The 9,169-nt window shown below is 44.0% G+C and overlaps 1 non-coding gene across 1 annotated transcript; it reads left to right on the plus strand.

The window, feature by feature from the left end:
• The first annotated feature begins 1,114 nt into the window (after window positions 1-1,114).
• LOC142863781 (U6 spliceosomal RNA) lies at window positions 1,115-1,221 on the plus strand. The gene has a single exon (XR_012914422.1). It is a non-coding gene; the product is annotated as a U6 spliceosomal RNA (small nuclear RNA).
• The last annotated feature ends 7,948 nt before the right edge of the window (window positions 1,222-9,169 follow it).

The following is a 9,169-nucleotide window of genomic DNA, read 5'->3' on the forward strand; positions in this document are numbered from 1 at the left end:
TACCCTTTGGCCAAAGCATGTTTCCCTGACCTGGACTTCTCAGACGTGGAACCCACAGACTTCCTAAGAGCAGGCCAGCATCACCTCCGCCCATGCCCCCACGCCAGCCGGCAGAGATAACGCCGCCCTGCTTCCCGCGTCAGACTGTCTCCTTGTCACGCGGCCGGCGCCACACAGGTGACTGGAGCCTGCCGCACCTGCTCCCCATTTGAGGTGGCAGCTTATCGTCTGAGGGTGAAACGCGGCGATGCGTGTGCCCACACAGGGGCCGACTGTGGAGAGCATTATTTGCAGGCTCGTAAAAGGCGCTGTATAAATCAATTATTAATGCTAATCAGAACACGATGGCACCGTGAGCCGGGGAGGGACGGCCTGGCGACTGGGGCCGCACCCTCTTTGACACGGTCGTCAGGAGCCAGGCATGTCACGAACTAGGAAGAGATGTGAAGTGAGATGACCTAAGAGCAGTGAGAATTAACCCCTTCTCCACAGATCCCACCCGGTCCATTAAAAACCTCTGCCTGACAGTGCTGCCTGAGGTACAGAAAGTTCTGGAACTTTAGAATGATCGGGCTCTGAGAGCAAGGACTTAATGCCAGTACTTAGTTCTAGGCTCTCTGTTGAATCCAGTCAGGACTGTAGTTTGCCCTCGTTGAGCTGTAGAGAAAATGGGGCCTACCAAAACATATTTCTTTGTCACTTCTTGGCCTTGGGCAATGCCATTCACAGAACCACCGAGCTGGGTTTATTTTCTTAAGCCACTTCCCGTTTCCCCCGGGGATCTCCCTTGAGAACTGGGGATGAGAGCAACAATTTCTTTATGGAATAGATGTGATGTAATGATTTCATGTTTATTCTCAGACATCCCAAGACCCTGGTCTGCTTTGGTGACCCTCCTCCCTCACCCCCAAGAATATCTCTGTGGGTAGTACAGAAGTTATGCAGACCAAACAAATAAAACAAAATAAACATTATGTACCCCGTGTCACTTGGCATCTACGAGTGTCAAGGTGGCAAATCCAAAGTGAACAGTGGTTAACATCCTAACAATGGGTATCCTTGTCCGAAGAAAATAGTCAGTATGCAGATTCCTCAAAGAACTAAAAGTAGAACTGTGTTTGCTTCGGCAGCACATATACTAAAATTCGAACGATACAGAGAAGATTAGCATGGCCCTTGCGCAAGGATGACACGCAAATTCGTGAAGCATTCCATATTAAAAAAATTTTTAAAAATAAATAAATAAATAAAAGTAGAACAACCATTTGAACCAGCAATCCCACTCCTGAGTATTTACCCAAAGGAAAAAAAGACATTCTGTAAAAAAAAAAAAAAAAGACACTTGCACTCGAATGTTTATATTATAACAGCACAATTCATAATTGCAAAGATGTGGAAACAACCCAGTGCCCGTCAATACATGAGTGGATTAATACAATGTGGTATATGTATACCATGGAATACTATTCAGCCACAAAACACAATGATGATCTAGCATCTCTTATATGATCCTGGATGGAACTGGAGCCCATTCTTCTCAGTGAAGAATGGAAAAACAACCACATGTATTCTCCATCAAATTGGAACTAATCGATCAACACCTATGTGCACATATAGAAATAACATTCTTGGAAGTCAAGCAGGTGGGAGGGGGGAGGAGGTGATGGGTAAAATTACACCTAAAATTATAGTGCACACTATCCGGAGGATGGGCACTGTACAAAAGCAATTTATGCAACCAAAATGTTTGTACGCCCATAATATTCTGAAATTAAAAATAAATAAAAACACCAAAAAATAAAAACATAAATGACTGTTTGTCTAGCATGAACGTCCTGAGAATCTAAAATACTGAAAAAGGTAGCATAAGAGAGAGAAGGAAGCCTGGTGCTAAATGAAGGGGTGGCCCAGGGGCGGCCTGCAGACAGGTGAGCAATGGTGAGTCTGGACAGCAGATACCAGCTCCGAGAAGGACGCCTTGACTCACCTTCCTGGCAGAAGGGGCAGTAAAGTTAGGATAGTAGGTGAAATAACACCCTCCCCCAAAGATGTGCACGTGCTAATCCCTGGGAATTACACAGATGACCTTATTATATAGCAAAAGGCACTCTGTAGATATGATTAAGTTCAGGGTCTTGAGATGGTGAGATGATGCTGGATTAGCCGGGGGGCCCTATGTCATCCCAGGCCCTTACGAGAGGGGGGCAGGAGGGTCAGAGTCGGAGAAGGCCACGTGGAGAGAAGCAGAGGTCAGAGCAATGCAATGCTGCTTTCCAGGCATGGCAGGGGCCCCGAGCCCAGGAATGTGAGAGGCGCCTGGGAGCTGGAAAAGACAAGGAAACGGGTTCTCTCACCCAGAGCATCCAGAAGGGACGCAGCCGCGCCAACACCTTGCTTTTAGAACTTCTGACCTCTGGAATTATAAAACAGCGAATCTGCGTTGTTTCAAAGCCCCTGCGTTCGTGGTGATCGTTCCAGCAGCAATCGCGCACGAACACACAGGGTAAGGCTCTCCAGGCTCAGCCCTCGAAGGCACGCCGAAGAGCGGAGGTCGGTTGTAGGGTGTCACACATCATTTATTTCTAACAATCGTACGATCACCAAAGTTCGGGACTCATTTACTTAAAAATTTAGGATTTGTTCCCGCATTTATTTATACATTCAACACACATTGATTGAACAGCTCCTATGTGCCAGGTCTTTTCTATGGAATCAAGCCGGGTGAACGGCTGTCCTCACGAAAGAAGAGGACGGTGTAATGGAGAGACGTATAGTGAAGAGGTGACTCAGGCCGTTGCAGGTAGTGATGAGGGCTGTGAAGACAAGGAAGAGAGGGACAGTGAAGGGCTTCCAAGGAGGTGAACCTGGGATGGAGGCGAGGCTGTGGGGCCCTGGGGAAGACCCCGTAGACAGCTGTAAGGCAGGAATCGGCTGGGTAGGTCCAGGAACAGCAAGGCAGCTGGTGAGGCTGAGAGTGAGCGAGCCTGGAGAGGCTGGGAGGGGATGCGGTAAATTAGTGATCTAGGCACAGATCACACAAGGTCTTACAGGCCACAGTAAGGAGTAGGATTTTAGTGCCAGTTGCTTTTCACACACTGTTATAAGTTCATCCTCCCAGAGCTCTAAGACAGAGGAAATGGAGGCCCAGCAGGTTGAAGCTTAAAGAGATAAAAACCCTTGCCTGAGATCTCATGGCTGACCAACCTCTGTGACAGGCAACCTTCTCTGACCCCAGGTAGTTCCCGCTAAGAGAATTAGTCACAGCTGGCTCTGATGGGCTGGGCTGGACTGGCAATACCTCCTGGCTCATGGCATTTCTCTGGGGCCCTTATCTTTATTAACTGTGAATTTATCTCCCTGCAGAGATAGGGCTCTGGGTGAAGGGGCCCCCTGCCCACACCTGGGCAAGTCTTACCTGCTCCAAACAGGCCAGCAGGCAACTGGGAGCCTTTTAATTGCCTTCTTCCTCACCTAGCCCCCTCCCTCAGGTTCAAACCTGTACTGTAAACACTATCTCCAGGACCAAAGGTAAGGAAGGTGAGGCATGTGGTATTAACCCATAAACGCCCTCGATAACGCATTTCACAGCACCATAAATTAATCCTTGTCCTCCGGAGTCTGCATGAGATAAAGAGCTAACGTTTGCACAGTTGGAGCTAAGCGATGCTATCAGAGCCCGGAGAGGCTGGTGTCCCCTTCCAGCAGGTGAAGGATTTGAGCCAGGCCATCCTGTGTGGTCTGTGACAGTCTATGAATTCGTGACAGGCTGCACAGAAAAGAAAAAAGAAAGTGCTCTGCAAAAGGGCATGAGAGAGCTTGTCCAACCTGCCCTGCATGGCATGACGCGGTTCCTCCTCTAGCCGATGAGACAAACAGGTGACTTTCATTTTTGCAACAAGGTAAAGGTTTCCCCCAAATCAGATGGGGCCTCCCCCACTCAGAGTGGGCCTAGGATGAGTGCAGTTTTGATGCAATGACCTCAAAGCATGATTGCACTCATTTCAGCCATGTCACCAAAGGTTGTCATCCTGACCCCAGGGGCCACCTCAGATCGTCCATCATGTCCCACAAGTCCTATGGTTCTAAAAAGTTCTCCCTTATGATGTTTGAAAAAAGGGTTCAAATTTCTTCTCGTAGATAATTATTCCTAACGAGCAGAGTCATTTCCCAAGTATTGCTTTTGCAAGATTGTCTACGGCCGCCTTTCTTATTTGTTTGCTTCCTTCGAACACACATTCCTGAACGCCCACTATGGGTCAGGTATCATGCTATAAGCCCCACGGATGCTGCAGTGCACCAGACATGCATTCAGGGCTTCCTGAAATTCCTCATCCAGTGGAGGATAGAGATGAACCTACAGGAAACTAGAATAAATACCCTGTGACAAATTATGTGATCAGAGAAAAGTACAGGTAGGGTTTTAAACAAATCCCCACATGGGTTTGTTTTTGCTACACAGCAAATCTCTCTCCCATCCTTCACTCGTGCGGAATCAGCAAATACTCGGAGAATGTAAAACCATTTCATAATTAGCTGAATGCTACTTGCAAGGTAAAATTGCTATTCTCATTCATGTAACACCTCCCAAGGCCAACCATCAAGTACATTTGGACTTTCCACTGCTTGGGGTTATCTGCTTATCAGTTCTCTACAGGTACAGATGGTAGGAAATAGCCCACACTTCAAATGTTTTAAAAATATCACCTGAGTTGTTGGACGCTATAAAATAAAAACCCACGTAGGCAACGCAGAAAGGGTGAGTCAAGTGTCTTGAAGAGGCTAACTCTGTATCGATGCCAGCATCTATCGTTTATGATCCATGCCACCAAAAACATTTGTACACCCCTGTAATATAGTGAAAATAAAATTAGTGAAATAATATAGTGAAATTTTAAAAAATGAAATGAAATCTAGGAAAAGGGAATGTAGGAGAGAGTAAGAAATTTATATAAAGTTCACAAGTGATGAAAATTCAATAGTTATAAACAGAAGCAAGGAAGAGCCAAAAACTGGTATCTGTTATGCTGATAATCTGAATGCCGAGGCATGTTTTCCTTACAACTCTATTTTGCATAAAAAGTTATTTCAAAACAGAACAAAACAAAACAAAAACAAAAAAAGAGTCCAGCTTTGAGAAATTGACTAAAGGCAGAGATAAGGTTAAATTCAAAGATTCATTCTTGACCTGAAAAAGATGTTCCCCTTCCTAAGACTTCCTAAGAACAAAATGGAAAAAAAAAAAAAATGTAGAACTCAAACCCACAACCTGATTTTCAAGATATGTCTGCACAAATATTTACACTTAAAGATGTCTTTTACAGTGTTATGTATTAACACAAGAAATCTGAAATATCCTGAAGGCCCATTAATAGAAGAATGTTTAACTAGAAATTCAGTAGCAAATAAAGATATACTGACATGTAAAAGAACTGCTTCTAATGCTAAGAAAAAGGGCAGAATACAAAAGAAAATTTTATACTTTTAAATAAGTTCTGAAAATCAAGGATAAGGAAATATATCAAAATGTTAACAAAAACTACCTCCGGGGAATGGACACAGCATAGCAGCTAAACACACGAGATTCAGCATCAGAGACCTTTGGATCAAATCCTGATTTCACCACTACTTGGGTTTCTGGGAAAATTAGAATTCTCTCTCAACTTGTCTTGCCTTTTCTGAAAAATGGGGCTTATAACAATAGCTGTTGCATAGAGCTTCTGTAAAAAATAAGAGAAATAATTCAAGTAAATTCAGAGCAAATGATTAATAGATGACGGCTATCATACGTGTATATATGTGATAAATTATGGGTGTGTAGTTTAATAAGCTCCTCACAAGTTAAATGTAGTATATGTTGTCTCAGAAAGAGGTGGACATTGAACATTTTTATATTTTACAACTAACAACAGAATTGCAGCTGTCAAACCGCCTTTAAATACTGTGAGTTCCATAGCAAAGCAATGGACCCCGCTTGGCAGGGGTGTGGTGATTAGAGACTCCTAGCAAAGTTTAACTGCTGATAGGCATCGTTTCTTACCTTTTTAGAGAAATGTTCATAAATCACAAGAGAGGGTTTGAATCTCTGTGTGTTTGTCTTCTGAGTATAAAGTAAAGCTAATCTCTTAAAAGAGGAGAGGGGAATTTTTGCAGTTCATAGAAAGCGAATTTATAAATAGCTAAAAGACACAAAGAACCAACACTTAGAGCATGAAGCCCTCAATGACTAGAACTTTCAGTTATCAGATGTCTTTTGCTCTGTTTGAGGTTTAAAAACAATGGGGAGAAGAATGATCGCCTGTTAGGGGTTTGGTGAACACAGACACAGAGCTTCTAGAAGTGACTTCCCCAACATCTCGCCGAGTCCCAGGATGCTGGGACCCAGGGGGCCACCACACTGAAACTGAAGGAAACATGACGAGCTCACCTGGAGAATCCCATTGCCTTCCATCAGATTCTCAAAGCAATCTGTGACCCTCACATTTTTAGGAAACTGTCTTACATCTTGAAACCCAAATGAAAGGAAATATTGAAAATGATGGATCCAAAGACACAGCAAGGAAATATGCAATTTCTTAGGCTTCCTGGGGGCTGGCGTACCTCTTTCCTGGTGCACACAGTAGGCACTGAATGGATGGATGAATGAATGAAATGAGACACAGAGATGACCCCACATAAGAGGTTGAGTGTGCCAGGCATGTACATTTCATGTTAAATCTCAGTTCCACATAAAAGTCACTTTCTCTAAACACCCGGTTGGTTCCCTGAACATACCAATTAACATCACAATGTTTGAAATTTTCTGTTCAAGTAAGCTGCAGAGATGGAAGTCCTGAGGAGGGACAATCCATCCAACGTCAGAAGGGAGGAAGGACCAACAGGTTGGAATCATGCAGAGTAAATATTTAAACATGGTAGTTCAATAGCTGTTAAATAGGTTCAGTAACAGGCTCATTTTTAAAAAAAATCAATACTCTTACTAATAGTAATGCACTAGCCGTCAACAGAAGGGAGGTGACTGAGTTGAAGTCGCTTTTGAATCAGCAGTCAGTAGGAGCCAGTCCCCCCAGTTTGGTGAAAACAAGACAAAGTGTGGTCATGCAGTCGTCTCTTAAATTTCCAGGAAGCTGAGGCTTCACGGGTTGCCGGAGCTGATGGGGACCACAGATGTGACTAAAGCAGGGTGGAGGATGAAGAATGGCTAGAAAAAAACAAAGAAGGCAAGGGAATAGGAAATCTGTGACTTTTCTCGGGGATTACTTAAACAAGGGAAGACTTGGCTTTTAATCCTCATTGTGGGTAGTAGGTGTGTAGCCTTGAGTAGGGAAGTTGACCACTGAGTGTGGCGGATGTCATGGATGTCCTTCTCATCTGCCCTGGTCTTCACTGTTTCCATGCAAATGGTCAGACTTGCAGCTCTCAGCACCTGGACGCCTCGACCTGAAGGCTTTCCCTGCCTATACCCAGCACATGGCGGAATGGCCTGAATTCACACTCCCACGTGGTGGCCCTTCATCACCGTATCTACAGTGCATGCTCTGCTCCCCCAAATCTCAGCATTTCTGGATGGAGCCCCTGTTGCTTGCAGAGGTGACCCATTCAGCCACACACCCTTCCCACCTGTCTTCCCCACTCTCTACCCAGTGATCCTGCATCACCTCCTAAATAAACTACTTTCACCTGCTATCTTGTCTCGAGTCGGAGCATCACTTCTATAGGAACTCCCCAGAAAAGATGTGTGGTGTCTTTATCTGTACACGTAAAATGAGGACAGCAAGAACTTCCACCTCCAAAGCACAATGTGTAAATTAAATGAGATGATGCTATGACGCATTTGGCACAGTGCCTGGCGCGAACCAGGAACTCAGTAAGTGCCAGCTATGGTTAATTAATCCCATAATTACAAATGGGTTATAAATGGCCTTTATTTTCTTCTTTCTACTTTTCTATGTTTATGACAAGGAGCAGTTCTTGCAGGCAGCAGGGCATCATGAAACCCAGGAGCCCAGGCCACTTGGGTCCAAATCACAGCTCTGTCCACTATCAGTGACAGGATTGCTGCACTTCTCTGTGCCTCAGTTTCCCTGTACATGAAATGGGAGGAAAGACCATGTCCCTCCTAGGTTTGTGGGACATCCCAGTGAGGAAATAAATGCAAAGTGTTCATAATAGTAGTCAGCACATGACAGAGGAATGAACATTAGCCTTTGTAATAAAAAGGAGATTAATAAATATTAGAGATAGCTACTATATATGTTAGATATATATATATATAGACTATTTCCTGAGTAAGGATTAAAACTTGTTAATTAAGCTTTCTATTAAGAATTAGGCAAATTATGGCTGGGCTCAGTGGCTCACACCTGTAATCCTAGCACTCTGGGAGGCCGAGGCAGGAGAATCACTTGAGATCGGGAGTTCAATACCAGCCTGAGCAAGAGCGTGACCCATCTCTACTAAAAATAGAAAAAATTAGCCGGGCATGGTGGCATGCACCTATAGTCCCAGCTACTAGGGAGGCTGAGGCAGGAGGATCACTTGAATCCAGGAGTTTGAGGTTGCTGTGAGCTAGGCTGACGCCACTGCACTTTAGCTCAGGCAACAGAGCAAGACTCTGTCCAAATATATATATATATAAAATATATATTTAGGTACATTATGCTTCCAGGGCATTGTTTTAAAAAACAATAGTTTATTGCCTTTGCTCTAGAAGGACGACTGAAATAGGTTGTTAAAATAGCAACACATGTTAGTGATGAGCAAAAAGTAATGACTAGAAATATTTCCAAAATGACCTATTTTTTAAAAAGATACAGCAGATGTTAAATAGAAATATTGGCTTAAATATAAGAGCGGGAAGGGGTGAAAGGGAGGAGGGCAGGGGAGGGAGGGGAGAGAACATTTGATCATGTGGTTTTACCTCCTATGGAAAACAAATTGCACACAGGTGCCTAGTGAAAAGGCACCTTCAGAGGATAAATCAAAGAAACAATGGCAATAGCCCTAGTTAAGTGACTTGTCCAAGATCACAAGGCTAATAAGAAGTGGGAGAAGTAAGATGTAAACTCAAACATGCTGGCTCTACAGCACATTCCTCCCCAACCACTATGTTCTATGTCTCTAGAAGTTTGTCATATATTTGACATCAGTAATATTTCTTCTACCCTCACCC

The sequence above is a fragment of the Microcebus murinus genome, chromosome 22 (assembly GCF_040939455.1).
Source record: "Microcebus murinus isolate Inina chromosome 22, M.murinus_Inina_mat1.0, whole genome shotgun sequence".
In the NCBI taxonomy this organism is placed as follows: domain Eukaryota; kingdom Metazoa; phylum Chordata; class Mammalia; order Primates; family Cheirogaleidae; genus Microcebus; species Microcebus murinus.